The sequence below is a fragment of the Ranitomeya variabilis genome, chromosome 2 (genome assembly GCF_051348905.1).
Source record: "Ranitomeya variabilis isolate aRanVar5 chromosome 2, aRanVar5.hap1, whole genome shotgun sequence".
Lineage (NCBI taxonomy): Eukaryota > Metazoa > Chordata > Amphibia > Anura > Dendrobatidae > Ranitomeya > Ranitomeya variabilis.
The window spans coordinates 43,114,667-43,134,983 of record NC_135233.1 but is presented as its reverse complement, the minus strand read 5'-3'; the positions used below and the strand labels follow the sequence as shown (position 1 = coordinate 43,134,983).

General features: G+C 41.9%; 1 long non-coding RNA gene across 1 annotated transcript in view; it reads left to right on the top strand.

Moving 5' to 3' along the window:
• Nucleotides 1-1,787, top strand: part of LOC143804350 (uncharacterized) — a 57,731-nt gene extending 55,944 nt beyond the window's left edge. The window contains exon 4 of the long non-coding RNA XR_013221013.1: nt 269-1,787. This is a non-coding gene — a long non-coding RNA (uncharacterized LOC143804350). The remainder of the gene's footprint in view (nt 1-268) is intronic.
• The last annotated feature ends 18,530 nt before the right edge of the window (nt 1,788-20,317 follow it).

Below are 20,317 nucleotides of genomic sequence, written 5' to 3'. Positions count from 1 at the left end.
TTCAAATATCTACCCAACTCTGAATTGTGAGAATCATTGACAGCTATCAACAGATAGTGAAGTGTGATACATTGTGTCAGAGATGATCCACCACTCCAACCAATCCTTGATGTTAAGCACAGTAGTGTAAATTTTTGGGTGTCCACTGTGGAGTTCGCAATGTCCAGAAGCTTCCTCTCTGAGCACAGGATAGGGTAAAGGTTGTCAGCAGAGGAAGGGTGAAAAGTGGTTGGTTGGTAAATATAAGTCTCATATCTCTCAACTGTAGGTGCAATAAGTAAACGGCTATGTGAAATCCACTTGATTTGGAAATGTACACAGCACTCTAATCAGAATCTCTGGCGGAACCTGAAAACTCATCTCTTCAGGAACGCCTACAGCCTGCACTGACCCCGCTGCCTCCTCATCACCACCGAAGCTACCACCTCACCAACACCGGAGCTCCTGAAACCCCCAACCTACTGTCTCCTTCCCCTTAATCCTGCAGAATGTAAGCCCGCAAGGGCACAGTCCTCGCCCCTCTGTATCAGTCTGTCATTGTAAGTTTGTTTTCTGTAAGTGATATCTGTAACTTGTATGTAACCCCTTCTCATGTACAGCACCATGGAATCAATGGTGCTTTATAAATAAATAATAATAATAATAATAATAATAATACTGCCCTATCTTAGGACCACATAAACCTGGTGACAGATTCCTTTTAAAGAGGTGCTGTCACTTGCTCAAAAAAAGTGAAATACCTACTGTAATTGAGCTTCCCTGATCTGCTGTTTCTTTCCATTTTGCGCTGCATCACTCCATTGCTGAGATATTCATATTTATTGCATTTGGAGCGCAATATGTGAAATTTCTGCCTTAAGTGAAATTGAGTCTTCTTGAACCTTCACAACTCCCTCCCAGAGGCTTTCAATCAAAGTTTGTCAGTGTCTGAGTCTGATAGATCAGCTGTGATTGTCGGAGTTTGTAAGGAAGGTGTGAAAACGCACACCGCCAAAGAAAACTTAAGGAACTCCCAGTTGCAATACAAGCAAAAATTTCACAAATATTTTGCTCCTAAATCAATAAATGTAAATCTCTCTTCAATGCAGTGATGCAAAGTAAAATGGATCAAAACAACAGAATATGTAGAGTTCTATTTAACATTAAGTTATTTAATAACTCTATTTAAATAATTTAACAATATTTATTTTTGAGCAAGGTACAGGTCCTCTTTCAAATGAATCTGACTCCGGATTTATGTGGTTCTCCGATAGAGCAGTAGTCACAGTTTTCAGCGCTGGAATCTGGATCTCTATCATCAGATTCATTCTGACCTAAAAGTGCTCAGCAGGAATCAGAGCCTGGCTGTACGATTGCAGCCATATATATGATTCTCGCAAACTCCCCAGCATTTCAGAGAAATTATACTTTAAAGCTCCATCCTGGGATCATAGTCAGAGATGGCCAGCTTCTTCCAGTGCCAATGCAAGTGATTGACAGGCCTCTCCCTTAGCAAGAAACCTGTTTACCACCTAACAGTGCTGGGAGAAGCCGATCAGGGTTGGTGCCAAACTAGTCTAGTCTCTGGCTATGGAACCCTGCTGGATAGTCCTTGATGAACAATTTCTCTGAAATGCTGGAACATTTCATAAAGAAACATTCCAGGTTGCAGTAGATCATCCAGGTTCTGATTTATGTTGCCCTCAGTTTGGTCAACATTAATCAGGTAATACACTGTGTGCAGAATTATTAGGCAAGTTGTATTTTAGAAGATTATTTTTATTATTGATCTACAACTATCGTATATACTCGAGTATAAGCCGAGATTTTCAGCCCAAAAAAATGGGCTGAAAGTGCCCCTCTCGGCTTGTACTCGAGTCATGGTGGGCGGGGGGGGCGGCGGACGAGGGGGAGCGAGGACGGTCACATACTCACCTGCTCCTGGCGCGGTCCCTGCGTGTCCCATGGTCTCCGGCGCCGACAGCTTCTTCCCCTGTTCAGCGGTCACGTGGTACCTCTCATTAAAGTAATGAATATGGACTCCACTCCCATAGGGAGTCGCATATTCTTTTCCTGTAATGAGCGGTACCACGTGACCGCTAAACAGGAAGAAGCTGCGGGCGCCGGAGACCATCTGTCCGGGAGAAGCTGCCAGGGACCGCGCCGGGAGTAGGTGAGTATTTCATACTCACCTTCTCTCGTTCCACCGCCGCCCCGTCTTCCGCGTCCTCTGCAGTGACTGCTCAGGTCAGAGGGCGCGATGACGTATTAGTGTGCACGCTGCCCTCTGCCTGAACAGTTACTGCGGAGAGATGGGACGCTGAGGAGCAGCGGGCAGCGAAGAGACGTGAGTGTGTCATTTTTTTTATTGTAGCAGCAGCAGCATTATATGTGGCACATTGTTATGGGGCTATAATGAACTGCATGGAACATTAAATGGAGCACATTGTTATATGGAGCATCTTATGGGGCCATAATGAACTGCATGGAGCATTAAATGTGGCACATTGTTATATGGAGCATCTTATGGGGCCATAAAGAACTGTATGGAGCATTATATGGGGCACATTGTTATATGGAGCATCTTATGGGGCCATAATGAACTGCATGGAGCATTATATGGGGCACATTGTTATATGGAGCATCTTATGGGGCCATAATGAACTGCATGGAGCATTACATGTGGCACATTGTTATATGGAGCATCTTATAGGGCCATAAAGAACTGCATGGAGCATTACATGTTGCACATTGTTATATGGAGCATCTTATGGGGCCATAAAGAACTGCATGGAGCATTATATGGGGCACATTGTTATATGGAGCATCTTATGGGGCCATAGAGAACTGCATGGAGCATTATATGTGGCATATTGTTATATGGAGCATCTTATGGGGCCATAATGAACTGTATGGAGCATTATATGGGGCATATTTTAATATGGAGCATCTTATGGGGCCCATCATGAACTCTATGGAGCATTATATGAGGCTCCTGATTCAATATGGAAATTCAAAAACACTTAACCTACTGATGTCTCAATTAATTTTACTTTTATTGGTATCTATTTTTATTTTTGACATTTACCGGTAGCTGCTGCATTTTCCACCCTAGGCTTATACTTGAGTCATTAAATTTTCCCAGTTTTTTGTTGCAAAATTAGGCGTCTCGGCTTATACTTCGGTCGGCTTATACTCAAGTATATACGGTATGTTCTCAATCAACCCAAAAGACTCATAAATATCAAAGCTTAATATTTGTGGAAGTTGGAGTGTTTTTTTAGATTTGGCTATCTTAGGAGGATATTTGTTTGTGCCGGTAACTATTACTGTGCAGAATTATTAGGCAACTTAATAAAAAACAAATATATTCCCATCTCACTTGTTTATTTTCACCAGGTAAAGCAATATCACTGCACAAAAATTAGAAATAAACATTTCTGACATGTAAAAACAAAACCCTAAAAAATTAGTGACCAATATAGCCACCTTTCTGTATGATGACACTCAGCAGCCTTCCATCCATAGATTCTGTCAGTTGCTTGATCTGTTTACGATCAACACTGCGTCCAGCAGCCACCACAGCCTCCCAGACACTGTGCCGAGAGGTGGACTGTTTTACCTCCCTGACTGTAGATCTCACATTTTATGAAGGACCATAGGTTCTCTATGGGGTTCAGATCAGGTGAACAAGGGGGCCATGTCATTATTTTTTCTTCTTTGAGACCTTTACTGGCCAGTCATGCTGTGGAGTAGTTGGAGGCATGTGATGGAGCATTGTCCTCCATGAAAATCATGTTTTTCTTGAACGATACCGACTTCTTCTTGTACCACTGTTTGAAGACGTTGTCTTCCAGAAACTGGCAGTAGGTCTGGGAGTTGAGCTTCACTCCATCCTCAACCCAAAAAGGTCCCACAAGTTCATCTTTGATGATACCAGCCCATACCAGTACCCCACCTCCACCTTGCTGGCGTCTGAGTCGGAGTGGAGCTCTGTGCCCTTTACTGATCCAGCCTCTGGCCCATCCATCTGGCCCATCAAGAGTCACTCTCATTTCATCAGTCCATAAAACCTTTGAAAAGTCAGTCTTAAGATATTTCTTGGCCCAGTCTTGACGTTTTATCTTATGTTTCTTGTTCAAAGGTGGTTGTTTTTCAGCCTTCCTTACCTTGGCCATGTCCCTGAGTATCGCACACCTTGTGCTTTTTGTTACTCCAGTAACGTTGCAGCTCTGAAATATGGCAAAACTGGTGGCAAATGGCATCTTGGCAGCTTCACGCTTGATTTTCCTTAATTCATGGGTAGTTATTTTGCGCCTTTTTTACCCAACACGCTTCTTGCGACCCTGTTGGCTATTTGCCATGAAACGCTTGATTGTTGGGTGATCACGCTTCTAAAGTTTGGCAATTTCAAGACTGCTGCATCCCTCTGCAAAACATCTCACAATTTTGGACTTTTCAGAGCCCGTCAAATCTCTCTTCTGACCCATTTTACCAATGGAAAGGAAGTTGCCTAATAATTACGCACACCTTATATAGGGTTTTGATTTGGTTTTGATTAAAAATAGAAAAAAAACCCAAAACACATAGTCAGGTTCCTCGCATCGTGTTCTCATACACTTTATGCAGTTAATAGCCCTCTGTGTCTGTACTGCTACACACTTAGGCTGATAACTGGTTCATGCAGCTTTACATGAACACCCGAGCCTTACACTATGGCTGGTCCAAATAACTAAAGCAATTGTTACCATCCACCTCTCGTGTCTCCCCTTTCCCTCATAGTTTGTAAGCTTGCGAGCAGGGCCCTCATTCCTCCTGGTATCTGTTTTGAACTGTGATTTCTGTTATGCTGTAATGTCTATTGTCTGTACAAGTCCCCTCTATAAGTTGTAAAGCGCTGCGGAATATGTTGGCGCTATAGAAATAAAAATTATTATTATTATTATACAACACCCTTCCTCATTACAGAGATGCACATCACCTGATTTACTTAATTGGTAGTTGGCTCTCAAGCCTGAACAGCTTGGAGTAGGACAACATGGATAAAAAGTATCATGTGATCAAAATACAACTTGCCTAATAATTCTGCACACAGTGTAGTTGTCCTTTAAATGATAGAATTATGGCTGTATACCTCTGTCTTTTGTAATCTCTTCTTAGTGGCAGAGATAGACAGATGAGTGCATGTAGGCAGTAATAAAGCATGATGAAGGCTTTTTGCAGTATTAATAGAGTAATGATGTGTAGACATTTATATTATTTGTTCATTGACCAGATAAAATACTAGATTCTATGAAATTAGATTTTGCAAATGGAATTGTTATGGCCTTATCTGTTGAGGTGGATTTGCTCGGCCTCAGATCAGGGTGAGCAGTAAGGACCACAAGCACTGATGCAGTGGAAAAGGGCAGTTAGTGCATCAGCAGGGCTGGAAGCAATGTATGCAGTGGAAAAGGGCAGTTAGTGCATCAGCAGGGCTGGAAGCAATGTATGCAGTGGAAAAGGGCAGTTAGTGCATCAGCAGGGCTGGAAGCAATGTATGCAGTGGAACCAAATGTGTGTGCATACTGGATTACCAGTAATAAGAAAAAAACAAGCAAGACCTCAAAAGTATGGCATATTTTATTAAGTCTAACTGGGGGTAAAGTACCATCTTGTGATCAGCTTATAATAAGCTTCATGCAGCGTAGCGCATGTATTGAATTTCTATACTCTTTTAATAGATTTTTCCCACTGTTCTGAATCCTGAGTAAAGTTCAAATCTTTCTCCCAGTTTGTCGTATTAGTTGTCTCTTTAAGATCAATGTCGCTATTAAAAAGTTTATATATATACTACATGTTTTCCATTTTATTTCATTCTTGAGTTCCTCGATCAAAGTGATTATTGGTTTAGGTATTTATAGTTGTTGGTTCTGTTTTTTTCTTGTTTATGTATCTTTTAATAAAATCTTCCCAGCGCAGTCACCATTGTGCTGGAGGGAATGCTGGAAAAAGGGAGACATCAAGCATATCTTTTGGGAATGTACCTAGATTAAAGAAACATGGAAAAAAGTGGAACAACTGATACAACAGATTACACACAATAATATAAGACTCTGTCCACACTTAAGAATTCTAGCAATAGGGATAAATGATATACCAAAAGAAAATATCTTTATAGTCTCACATATAATAATGGTAACAAATCATTTAATTGCATCCCATTGGAAAAGGAAAGATCCTCCAAAAATAGAGGACATCATAGAAAGAATAGCTATACATAATGTGTACGAATTTAACCACGCCATAAGACACAATAGATTTCCCAAATACTCAAAACATTGAGGCTACGTTCACACGATCAGGATTTACATCCTTTTTTTTTCCTGCCCGTTTTTGGAAAACGGCAGCTAAATTCCGCAGTGAATTTGAGCTGCGTTTTCTGATCCTTTTTCTTCAGCGTTTTCCACTGCGGGTTTCCAATAGCAGTTTCCTATTGGAGCTGCTGGAAAACCAGTGCGGAATCCGCTGAAAGAATTGACATGCTACTTCTTTTTTCCGCTGGAAAATCCGCGCGGATTTTCCAGCGGAAAAACGGATCGTTAGCACAGCGGTTTTGGTTTTCCATTGGGTTACATTGTACTGTAACCAACATGGAAAACTGATCCGGATCCGCAGCTGAAAATCCGCTACGGATCCGGATCAAAATCCGGATCGTGTGAACGTAGCCTGAGCCCGCCTGGAATAAAGAATTCACAACACAAATTCACCTAGTCCCCTCTAATCACAGGAGAGAAAGAAAGGGAAAAAGGCAAAAAAAAATAAAAAAAGTTTTTCAGTATGAGACGTCCTGAGGTGGCTGACAAGGATCCCTCCTTTGCAGTGGGGGAATTAACAATTGAAAAAGAAATGTAGCCTTGGAATACAAGAATGTATTTTATTAAAGGGAACCTGTCACCCTCAAAATGGAAGGTGAGCTAAGCCCACCAGCATCAGGGGCTTATCTACAGCATTCTGTAATGCTGTAGATAGGCCCCCGATGTATCCTGAAAGATGAGAAAAAGAGCACTTGTTAATGTACAATTCTTTTTAACAGCTATGTATAAATATGCAGAGACATTTTACTGTGGTGAATGTTGAGGGCTAAACATAGATCAGGATTTGGACGACAACCCAGTAATTTTATCTCCAAGTCTGTTTCAGTTGTGTTAAGCAATGTGACTCACTGACATGTTGTCTGGGGCAGGGAGACTATTCACAGTATGTTAAAAAGACAGAATGCCACATGTAAGTCTTACATCTGTCATCTGGCACATCTGTCATACAAGCAGACAATTGTCACATTCTTCAGAAACTATGCGCAGCTTGAGTAGTAGGCTTGGGCTCCAAAGCATTTCTGAGTTCGTTGTGCAGTCTCACTGTTCCTGTCACGCTGTGATGGTCTCAGTAAGGAAGGGGGATCTCGAACTGTGACCCTAACCCTGTCCCAAAGGGTACTTTTGAAAGTAGAGAGGCCCGAGTCTTCGACCTTACCATGCTCCTGTTAAACCCTGATGTGTCCCCTCCCCACCCCATGAGGGGACCGAAATATAAGGTAAACAAGACCCAGACAAAACAGGGATAACAGAAAGCAACAAACATACAAACTCACCAAAGGTAAAGAGGTATATAGGAAAGGATAGGAATGTACGAACCAAATGTGAATAGGAAAATGAGGAAAACGGACACCCAAAAACAGCACGCAACAATCTCCAGTAGCAACAACGATCTATTCAGCACAGCATCTCCAAGGAGCTAGGAAACAAAGTTTTCACTGACAGGACAGGGAAGATCTGGCCAAGTTTTATAGGGAGTTGTAATGACCAGATCAGAAGCAACTGAAAATGGAGCTGCAAATTTGTAACCATCATAGAACGGGTAGTTAACATCTGCAGTACCAACCAAAGGAAGCCGAATCCATTTAATATGGGACTCAAACACACAGGCTAAATTGAAGATATGCAATTCACAATAGGTAATCTTCTAACTCCAGATCTCCGAGTAGGGCATGACACACTTGTGACAGTTCACTTATGGGAGAAAATTCAAAAGGTGACCATCCCAATAATTTTGACCACATCATTTTTATTTTTGTGCCATAAAGGAATGAATTATTGAAACAATTTATTACCCGAGTTGGGTTCCCACTAGTGTTGAGCGATACCGTCCGATACTTGAAAGTATCGGTATCGGAAAGTATCGGCCGATACCGGCAAAGTATCGGATCCAATCCGATACCGATACCCGATACCAATACAAGTCAATGGGACTCAGGTATCGGACGGTATTCCTGATGGTTCCCAGGGTCTGAAGGAGAGGAAACTCTCCTTCAGGCCCTGGGAACCATATTAATGTGTAAAAGAAAGAATTAAAATAAAAAATATCGCTATACTCACCTGTCCGACGCAGCCGGGACCTCAGCGAGGGAACCGGCAGCGTTGTTTGTTTAAAATTCGCGCTTTTACTTGGTTACGTGAGGTCCCGGCTTGTGATTGGTCAGGGCGGCCATGTTGCCGGGACGCGGACCAATCACAGCAAGCCGTGACGAAATTACGTCACGGCTTGCTGTGATTGGTCCGCGTCCCGGCAACATGGCCGCCATTAACCAATCACAAGCCGTGACGTCACGGGAGGCTGGACATGCGCGTATTTTGAAAAGCGCGCGTGTCCAGCCTCCAGTGACGTCCCGGCTTATGATTGGTCACGGCGCCATGTTGCCGGGACGCGGACCAATCACAGCAAGCCGTGACGAAATTACGTCACGGCTTGCTGTGATTGGTCCGCGTCCCGGCAACATGGCCGCCATTAACCAATCACAAGCCGTGACGTCACGGGAGGCTGGACACGCGCGCTTTTCAAAATACGCGCATGTCCAGCCTCCCGTGACGTCCCGGCTTGTGATTGGTTAATGGCGGCCATGTTGCCGGGACGTCACTGGAGGCTGGACACGCGCGCTTTTCAAAATACGCGCATGTCCAGCCTCCCGTGACGTCCCGGCTTGTGATTGGTTAATGGCGGCCATGTTGCCGGGACGTCACTGGAGGCTGGACACGCGCGCTTTTCAAAATACGCGCATGTCCAGCCTCCCGTGACGTCACGGCTTGTGATTGGTTAATGGCGGCCATGTTGCCGGGACGCGGACCAATCACAGCAAGCCGTGACGTAATTTCGTCACGGCTTGCTGTGATTGGTCCGCGTCCCGGCAACATGGCCGCCCTGACCAATCACAAGCCGGGACTTCACGTAACCAAGTAAAAGCGCGAAATTTAAACAAACAACGCTGCCGGTTCCCTCGCTGAGGTCCCGGCTGCGTCGGACAGGTGAGTATAGCGATATTTTTTATTTTAATTCTCTTTTTTACACATTATTACATTAATGTTGTTGCGATACCCGATACCCGATATCACAAAAATATCGGATCTCGGTATCGGAAATTCCGATACAGCAAGTATCGGCCGATACCCGATACTTGCAGTATCGGAATGCTCAACACTAGTTCCCACATATTTGAACTGCTCGTCCTTACAACTGCGCTTCCCCATTGCAATGGTAATTGCTCTCTGACATATTGATATCTGAGTGCAAGAAAAAGGTTCTTGCTATAGAAGCGAGAATGACCACTAATGACCCGAGACATCAAGACCAGCATTGTTCACGCCAATCTTTATGAGGAGATGGGCTAGAATCAAACAATCCTGATTCATTAATCAGGAGCGCCAGACGAGTGTGCGCCTTGCCACAAATGCTAGTCCAGCCCCTGCTGGAGTAAGATTTGTGAATGGGTGAAAGCCACTGCTTGTCATGAATTTGATGAGGAGTGGTCATCACGCCCTATCCCGCTTCGCCCACTTTGTTAAAGCTGGGCAAAAGTGGCAAGAGAATGCCAAAAGTTGCATAAACAAAGAACAGAAGCCATTTGCACCAAATGTATGACTTTTCAATACTATTTACACCAAAATACTGTCAACATTTCATATATTCTTCAAAACCTATGACCAGTTGGGTTTCAGGCTGGAGCTTCAATGCAATTTTTCCTTGTGAATCTGTTGCAGGTTGTTGCTCAATTTCACTCTTCTCCAATGGGAAAAAAAACAATTTGTGCCCTGCAAAGATCAGAAACATTCCAATAATGTCATTATTCTTGCTATTTCTTGGGGTAAATCGCAGATTTTTTTTAGGAACCATAAAGATAAATAGATATATGCAATCATGGCCGGATGTGTTGGCATCCTTGAAACTGTTCCAGAAAATGAAGTATTCCTCCCACAAAATTATTGTAATTACACATGTTTTGTTATAAACCTGTTTATTTACTTTGTATGCTTTGGAACAAAAAAAAAAAGAAAAAAGGGAAATTGGACGTAATTTCACACAAAACCACAAAAGTGATCCAGACAAAATTGTTGGTACCTTTATAAAAATGTGGGTAAACAACTTTGTTTCAAGAATGTGATGCTCGTTCAAACTTATCTGTGGCAAGTAACAGAAGTGGGCAATATGAAAATAACACTTGAAACCAGATAAAAGGGGAAAAGTTGACTCAATTATTGCATTGCTTGTTTGTGTGTATGGAGAACAAAAAGAGTAGAAGAGAACAAGCTTAGGACTTGAGAACCAAAATATCAACAATCTCCGGGTATGTGCACACGTCAGGATTTCTTGCAGAAAATTCCTGAAGAAAACCAAACATTTTCTGGAAGAAATCAGCATGCGTTTTTTTTTCGCGCTTTTGACGCCTTTTTGGTGCGTTTTTTTTCTGGAGCTTCCCAATGCATTAAATAGCGGGAAAAGTGCGAAAAATCCGCAAAATTAATAAACATGATGCGTTTTTTACCGCAATGCATTTTTTTTGCGGAAAAAAAATGCATCCATCATGTGCACAAAAATTGCAGAATGCTTTATAATTGATGGGATGCATATGTATGCGTTTTTATTGCGTTCTTATAGCAAAAAAAAACGCAACGTGTGCACACAGCCTCAAGGTTACAATTCCATCTACAGAGATCTTGATTTTCCTTTGTCCACAGTGTGCAATATAATCAAGAAAAAAAAACCTAAAGAGATTAACTAGAATGAGTTGGTGTGCATGCAAGATGTAAGCGCATGTTCACACTTTCACACTGGCCCCTAAACAGACAAAACCCAGGATCAAAACATAAAAAGCAAATACCCTGCAGTAAATAAATGAACGGTAATAGTGCCTGAAAATAATATAGGGTGCTTAGTTAACATAATTTTGATTAAAAAAAATGTAAAAGCCATCCCACCACTTCATGGTGACCCTATTCGGGATGGTCCTAACTGTTAATATTAAAACTTTACCCTTTGTCAAGTGATGTGTATATGGATAAGGGCTGAGAAAGACTGAGAGTGGGCTAGTGAACACGTCGCCATGGAGAACCTCATGAATGTAATGTCCAGCTTAAAGGAAAGGCAGGACACATTTTTATACATACCTTAAAGGTATGTTTCCACGTTCAGGAAACTCTGCGTGTTTGATGCTGCTTAGACACGCAGCATCCAGATGTTACCGCATAGTGGAGGGGATTTCATGAAATCCCGTCTCCACTATGTGGTAAAACACGCAGGCGGCAGACCCGCGTAAACAGACACGCAGCGCGTCTTTTCAGAACGCAGCATGTCTGTTTACAATGCGGCGACGCTCCGTCTCCGCACCGTAAATTTACCATAGACAATCATTAGATGCGGTTAAACCGCATCTAATGATTAGTCACATGCGTAGAAACTGCATACCCGCAGCCTACTACGCATGTCTGCCGGCTCACCTGTCCCGCCGCCGGAAGTCCCTCGTCCACTGCAGTTCTCGCGATAACTTATCTTATCGCGAGAACTGCCGTACACGTGACCGGGAGTTATCTCCGGTCACTAGTCTGGTTCTCACAAACAGCTGATCAGCTGATTGTGAGAATGCTGTAGTGTAGGTGATCACTGGAGAGTTATCTCCGGCGATCATCTACAGGCTCTGCTACATCTGGATGTCAGGCATCCACATGTAGCAGAGCCGGACTTGTCTAGACTGTGCACATACAACATACACCATGCAATGTACACCATGCGACATACAACATGCAACATACAACATGCGACATACAACATGCGACATATAACATGCGACATGCAACATACAACATGCGACATATAACATGCAACATACAACATGTGACATGCGAGATACAACGCAACATGCGACATACAACATGCAACATACAGCATGCGACATACAACATGTGACATGCAACATACAACATGCAACATACAACATGCAACATACTGTACATACATACAGAACATGCAACATTCATAACATACATACAGTACATACATACAGCACATACAATACATACATATAGCCATACAGTACATTAAACATAGAGTACATACTCACCATCATCTTGTCACCTTGATCCCCGAAGCCATTGTCACCTGTAACAAATAATAAAATAATAAACAAACAATATACTCCCTGATCCACAGATCTCCAATTAAAACGAGTGTTCCACAACGATCTCCTGTGGAGAGCAGCCACATCAGCTGATGTGACCGCTCTCCAGGGGCTCCAGGAATACAATGATGGAAGGTATCCCTCCACAATGTATTCCCCACAATGTATTCCTCCACCCCTGCGACAAAATAGTCCCTAGTCTCACTTGTGGCACTGCTGTGTGGGAAAATTCCAACACAGCTTTGCCATAAAGTGAGACTCTGAACTAAGGTAACCTCAGTAATACACTGCAGAAGCCATTGTCTCCTGTCAGTGTGTCACTGGAGGGCCTATAGAGCAGTGACATCACCCGATGTCACTGTTCTATAGGGGAGATTGTCGTGGGACATTCGTTATTAATTGGACTACGGCGGAAAGTAAGTGTACGGTTGGTTTATTATTTTTCCTTTTTTTGCAGGCGCTCAAGTATGGTAAGTATGGTGAAATTAAGAATAATAAAATACTTTCTTCTGGCTGTGTCTTTATTTTCTTTTTTACATTTTCACTACAATAGGATTAGTAATGGATAGCGGGCTGGTATTTGTAGCCGGGGGGGCAATATCCATGGCCCCTCTCTAGGCTATGAATATCAGCCCGCAGCTGTCTGCTTAGCCTTTCTGGCTATAAAAAATAGGGGGACCCCACGTCATTTTTGGGGGGTCCCCCTATTTTTATAGCCAGTAAAGGCTACACAGACAGCTGCGGGCTGATATTCATAGCCTGGGAAGCTCCATTTAACCCGTTCCCAGGCTACAAACATCAGTCCCCCAAGCGCTGGCTTTCCCTCTCTCATGCAGAAAATTGCACGGGAGCCCACGCCATTTTTATTTTTTTTTAATTTTAAATTAAACATTGCGTTTAAGGCCGGCATCAATACCCGGCACTGCCGCGGGCACTTGGGACCGGAGCGTTCAGCTGCATAGAAATACATGCAGCCGCACGCTCCGCTCCCGAGTGCCGGTGGCAGTGCCGGGTATTGAAGCGAGAGACTTGTGTGAGTTTCTCACGAGTGTGACCCCGGCCTAACGCAGATTTCGTGTGTGTGTCTTTATTTAAGGCCGGGATCACACATGTGAGAAACTCGGACGAGTCTCGCATCTTAATACCCGACACTGGCGCTGCCACTCGGGAGTGGAGCGTGCAGCTGCATAGAAATACATGCAGCTGCACGCTCTGCTCCCGAGTGCCGGCGGCAGTGTCGGGTATTAAGATGCGAGACTCGTCTGAGTTTCTCGCTTGTGTGATCCATCTATCGTATCCATCTATCTATCATATCTATCAATCATCTGTTTATCTATTATCTATCTATCGTATCTATCTATTATCTATCAATATATCTATCTATCAATAGATATATTGATAGATGGATATATCGATAGATAGATAGATAGATAGATAGATACGATAGATGGATACAATAGATAGATATGATAGACACAATAGATGGATACAATTGATAGATATGATAGATAGCTATCGTATCCATCTATCTATCTATCTATCTATCGTATCTATCTGTTTATCTATTATCTATCTATCAATATATCTATCGATATAGCTATATATAGATATATTGATAGATAGATATATCGGTAGATAATAGATAAATATATCGATAGATAGATACCATAGATAAATACGATAGATAGATCCATAGATACAGTTAGGTCCATATATTTGGACAGAGACAACATTTTTCTAATTTTGGTTATGGACATTACCACAATGAATTTTAAACAAAACAATTCAGATGCAGTTGAAGTTCAGACTTTCAGCTTTCATTTGAGGGTATCCACAGTAAAATTGGATGGAGGGTTAAGGAGTTTCAGCTACTTAACATGTGCCACCCTGTTTTTAAAGGGACCAAAAGTAATCGGACAATTGACTCCAAGGCTATTTCATGGACAGGTGTGGGCAATCCCTTCGTTATGTAATTCTTAATTAAGCAGATAAAAGGCCTGGAGTTGATTTGAAGTATGATTCTTGCATTTGGAAGGTTTTGCTGTGAAGTAAACATTCGGTCAAAGGAGCTCTCCATGCAGGTGAAGCAAACCATCCTTAAGCTGCGAAAACAGAAAAAACCCATCGGAGAAATTGCTACAATATTAGGAGTGACAAAATCTACAGTTTGGTACATCCTGAGAAGGAAAGAAAGCACTGGTGAACTCAACAATGCAAAAAGACCTGGGCGCCCACGGAAGACAACAGTGGTGGATGATCGCAGAATAATCTCCATGGTGAAGAGAAACCCCTTCACAACAGCCAACCAAGTGAAGAACACTCTCCAGGAGGTAGACGTATCAATATCCAAATCTACCATAAAGAGAAGACTGCATGACCGTAAATACAGAGGGTTCACTGCACGGTGCAAGCCACTCATAAGCATCAAGAATAAAAAGGCTAGACTGGACTTTGCTAAAAAACATCTAAAAAAGCCAGCACAGTTCTGGAATAACATTCTTTGGACAGATGAAACAAAGATCAACCTCTACCAGAATGATGGCAAGAGAAAAGTATGGCGAAGGCGTGGTACAGCTCATGATCCAAAGCATACCACATCATCTGTAAAACATGGTGGAGGCAGTGTGATGGCTTGGGCATGCATGGCTGCCAGTGGCACTGGGTCACTAGTGTTTATTGATGATGTGACACAGGACAGAAGCAGCCGAATGAATTCTGAGGTATTCAGAGCCGCCATACTGTGTGCTCAGATCCAGCCAAATGCAACCAAACTGATTGGTCGTCGTTTCATACTACAGATGGACAATGACCCAAAACATAAAGCCAAAGCAACCCAGGAGTTAATTAAAGCAAAGAAGTGGAATATTCTTGAATGGCCAAGTCAGTCACCTGATCTCAACCCAATTGAGCAGCATTTCACTTGTTAAAGACTAAACTTCAGACAGATAGGCCCACAAACAAACAGCAACTGAAAACCACCGCAGTGAAGGCCTGGCAGAGCATCAAAAAGGAGGAAACACAGCGTCTGGTGATGTCCATGAGTTCAAGACTTCAGGCAGTCATTGCCAACAAAGGGTTTTCAACCAAGTATTAAAAATGAACATTTCATTTAAAATTATTGAATCTGACCAATTACTTTTGGTCCCTTTAAAAACAGGGTGGCACAGGTTAAGTAGCTGAAACTCCTTAACCCTTCATCCAATTTTAATGTGGATACCCTCAAATGAAAGCTGAAAGTCTGAACTTCAACTGCATCTGAATTGTTTTGGTTAAAATTCATTGTGGTAATGTCTATAACCAAAATTAGAAAAATGTTGTCTCTGTCCAAATATATATGGACCTAACTGTAGATAGATAGATAGATAGATAGATAGATAGATACGATAGATAGACAGATACGATAGATATGTATCGTATCTATAAATTGTATCCATCTAACGTATCTATCTAGCTGTTTGTGTATATTCTTCAATGGAGTTTGTAAATGAAGAGGTTGGACAAGAAAGACATCACAATTCTTTTTTATTGTATATCTTTATTGAGCTTACAAAAACACACACAAATCCGCATGAAAAACGCATAAGAAAACGCATGAAAAACGCAGGTGACCTGCCAGTGATCTCAGGTGCAGATTTGGTTCAGATTTTACCTGCATCAAATCCTGATCAAATCCTGATGCAATCCTGAACGTGGAAACATACCCTAACATATTCAAGAAGTTTACAACCTATGGCACTGTAGCTAATCTCCCTGGACGTTGACGACAGAGAAAAATTGATGAAAGCTTGCAACGCAGGATAGTACAGATGGTTGATAAGTAGCCCCAATCACGTTCTAAAGAAATTCAAGCTGTCCTGCAGGCTCAGGGTGCATCAGTGTCAGCACAAATTATCCATCAACAATTGGATGAAATGAATCGCTATAGCAGGAGAACCAGGAGGACCCCACTGCTGACACAGAGACATAAAAATCTAGACTGCAGTTTGCCAAAATGTACTTGAGGAAGCCAAAATCCTTCTGGGAAAGTGTCTTCAGAACAAATGAGACCAAGATAGAGATTTTTTGGTAACGCACATCATTCTACTGTTTTTCCACAAAAAGAATGAGGCCTACAAAGAAAAGAACACACTACTCACAGTCTAATATGATGGAGGTTTAACCTCTTCATGACCTTGGGATTTTCCGTGTTCGTTTTTCGCTCCCCTCCTTCCCAGAGCCATAACTTTTTTATTTTTCTGTCAATATGGCCATGTGAGGGCTTATTTTTTGCGGGACGAGTTGTACTTTTGAATGACATCATTGGTTTTACCATGTCGTGTACTAGAAAACGGGAAAAAAATTCCAAGTGCCGTGAAATTGCAAAAAAAGTGCAATCCCATGCGTGTTTTTTGTTTGGCTTTTTTGCTAGCTTCATTAAATGCTAAAACTGACCTGCCATTATGATTTTCCAGGTCATTACGAGTTCATAGACCCCAAACATGTCAAGGTTATTTTTTTTATCTAAGTGGTGAAAAAAAATTCCAAACTTTGCTAAAAAAAAAATTGCACAATTTTCCGATACCCACAGCGTCTCCATTTTTCGTGATCTGGTGTCAGGTGAGGGCTTATTTTTTGTGTGCCGAGCTCACCGCCGGAGTCCACATCAAAGCAGGGGATCTGACCACGGACGTACTATCCCGTCCGAGGTCAGAAAGGGGTTAAAGATATTTTGGGGTTGTTTTCCTGCTTCTGGCCCTGAGTGCATTGACTATACGCAAGACATCAGGAAATTTGAAGATTACCAAAAGATTTTGGGGTGCAATGTAGTGCCCAGTGTTCAGAAAGCTGGGTTTGCGTCCTTGGACTTGGGTCTTCCGGCAGCACAATGACCTCAAACGTACTTCAAGAACCACCCAAAAATATATGGAAACAAAGCTCTAAAGATTCCTGAAGTGTTCAGAAATGAGTCTGGATTTAAATCCCATTCAACACCTGTGGAGAGATCTTAAATTGCTGTTGGGAGAAAGCGCCTTCACATATGAGAGACCTGGAGCAGTTTGCAAAAGAAGAGTGGTGCAAACTTCAGTTGAGAAGTGTAAGAAGTTGTTGATGGTTGTGAGTGATTGCAGATATTTATTCCAAAGGGTGTTCAACCAAATATTAATTCCTTTGCAACCTTGGGTTTTTCTGTTTTTTTTAGTTTCCGTTTTTTGCTCCCCTTCTTCCCAGAGTCATAACATTTTTATTTTTCCGACAATATGGCCATGTGATGGCTTGTTTTTTACCATGTTCACTAAATGCTAAATTTGATCTCCCATTATGTTTCTCCATGTCATTACGAGTTCATAGATACCAAACATTTATAGGTTCTTTTTAATTTAAAGGGACTGTCACCTGAATTTGGAGGGAACCATTTTCAGCCATAGGGGCGGGGTTTTCGGGTGTTTGATGCACCCTTTCCTTACCCGCTGGCTGCATGCTGGCTGCAATATTGGATTGAAGTTCATTCTCTGTCCTCCATAGTACACGCCTGCGTAATGCAAGATTGCCTTGTGCAGGCGTGTACTACGGAGGACAGAGAATGAACTTCAATCCAATATTGCAGCCAGCATGCAGCCAGCGGGTAAGGAAAGGGTGAATCAAACACCCGAAAACCCCGCCCCTATGGCTGAAAATTGTTCCCTCCAAATTCAGGTGACAGAGTCCCTTTAAGTGGTAAAAAAAATCCAAAGTTTCTCAAAAGAAAAGGTCGCCATTTTCCGAGACCAATAGCGTCACCATTTTTCGAGATCTGGGGCTGGGTAAGGGCTTACTTTTTGCATCCCAAGCTTACGTTTTTATTGATACAATATAGGTGTAGATTCGATCTTTTGATTGCCGGTTATTGCATTTCAATGCAATGTTGTGACGACCCCAAAAAAACCTAATTCTGACGCTTTGATTTTTTTCTTGTTGCGCAGTTTACAGATCGGATTAATTATTTTAATATATTGATTGGGCATTTCTGAACACAGCGATACCAAATATGTGGTGGTTTTTATATTGTTATTATTTTTTTATTTTGAATGGTGATTTGAACTTTTTTTTACTTTACACTTGCTTCAATAGTTTCCATGGGAGTCTAGAAGCTGCGATTATCCGATCATCCCCTCAAATAATTACGATGGGTGGCGGTCATAGCTATCCGGCAATGACAACTGCTGCAGACTCCAGGTTGTCATGCCAACCCATCGGCGACCTGCGGTCATGTGACACGGGCGCCGATGGTAGGGATTAGTGATGCGCCTTTAGCGCAATCGTGTTAAATTTATGTCAGATATTGACAGCGGCATTTAACATCTTAACAGCCGAGGGTGGATTGCAATTCCACCCGCAGCTGTTAGGGGTACATGTCAGCTGTTCAAGTCAGCTGACATGTGCCGGAAAAGTTGCAGGCTCATCGCCGGAGCCTGCAGCAAACAAGGATAGCCCTCCTTGGACATACCTTATATGTCCAAGGTAGTAAAGGGGTTAACCTCAGGGTGCTAACATTTTTTTCTGGCACATTTTTGTGATTTTGTTAAAACATTTTTTTACTTTTCACTGTTCTTGTTAGCCCCTTAGGGGACTTGAAGCTGTGATCATCTGATCGCTTGTGCTATGTACAGCAATGCCACAGCATTGCTGCATATAGTAAACATCATTGTCTCCTTTGAAGCCCGGCCACAGGCAGGGTTTTAAAGGAGCTCTGTAATGACAAGCATTAGTCCATGAGCCAAGAACCAAATTTGACGATATCGGTACCAAGCGGAGTGACTAATTCTCTTTGGTATTTTTAGGTAGATGCATGTCTGTAGTTTATTTTTTGATATGATAGCCCTTACATATACGTAGCTTATTAACCCCTTCAGCCCTAGGCCTATTTGTACCCAAGTGCCTAAGCCAATCTGACCTGTGCCACTTCATGGGCTAATAACTTTGGAACGCTTTCACCTATCCAAGCCATTCTGAGATTGTTTTCTCGTGACATATTGTACTTCACGTCAGTGCTAAATGGGAGTCAATATATTTTACCTTTCTATATAAAAAAATGCTAAATATTCGGAAATTTTGGAAAAATCGGCAATTTTTTAACTTTGAAATTCTCTGCTTTTTACAAAAATACTGATACCCCCCATAATAGTTATTAATTTACACTCCCCACATGTTTACTTCATATTGGCATCATTTTGAAAATGAAACCTTATTGTTTTACGACGTAATAGGGCTTATAGTTTTATGCGCAATTTTTCACATTTACAGCAAAACCCACTTTTCAAAGGACCAAGTCACTTCTGAAGTCACTTTAAGGGGCTTACATAACAGAAACCACCCATAAATTACCCCATTTTGCAAACTACACCCCTCAAGCTGTTCAAAACTCATTTTTAAAAACTGTTAACCCTTTAGGTGTTCCACAGGAAATTTAGCATGAGCCAAGAACCAAATATGACGATATCGGTACCACCCGGAGTGACTAGATGTAGTATTTGTAACAAAATTTAATCCAAGTTATGTAAATACACACTGAACATGTCATGTGCATATATATATATATATATATATATATATATATATATATATATATATATATATATATATATATATATATATATATATATATATATATATATGTTACTCCATAATATCTTCAACATCGGACTCTGAATCTGACTGTTGTTCTACTGGCTCGTCTTCAGTACCCTTGTTCTGGCATGTCTGTAATCTGCACATGTCTGTGCACTTCAGGCCATTGCTGAGGCAAGTACACTGAGGAAGTTCACATGACCGCACACACTTGCAGGACAGTAGCTGTATAATAGCTTCTGGTGCTGGTGCCCCTTGCATCCACTTGACAAC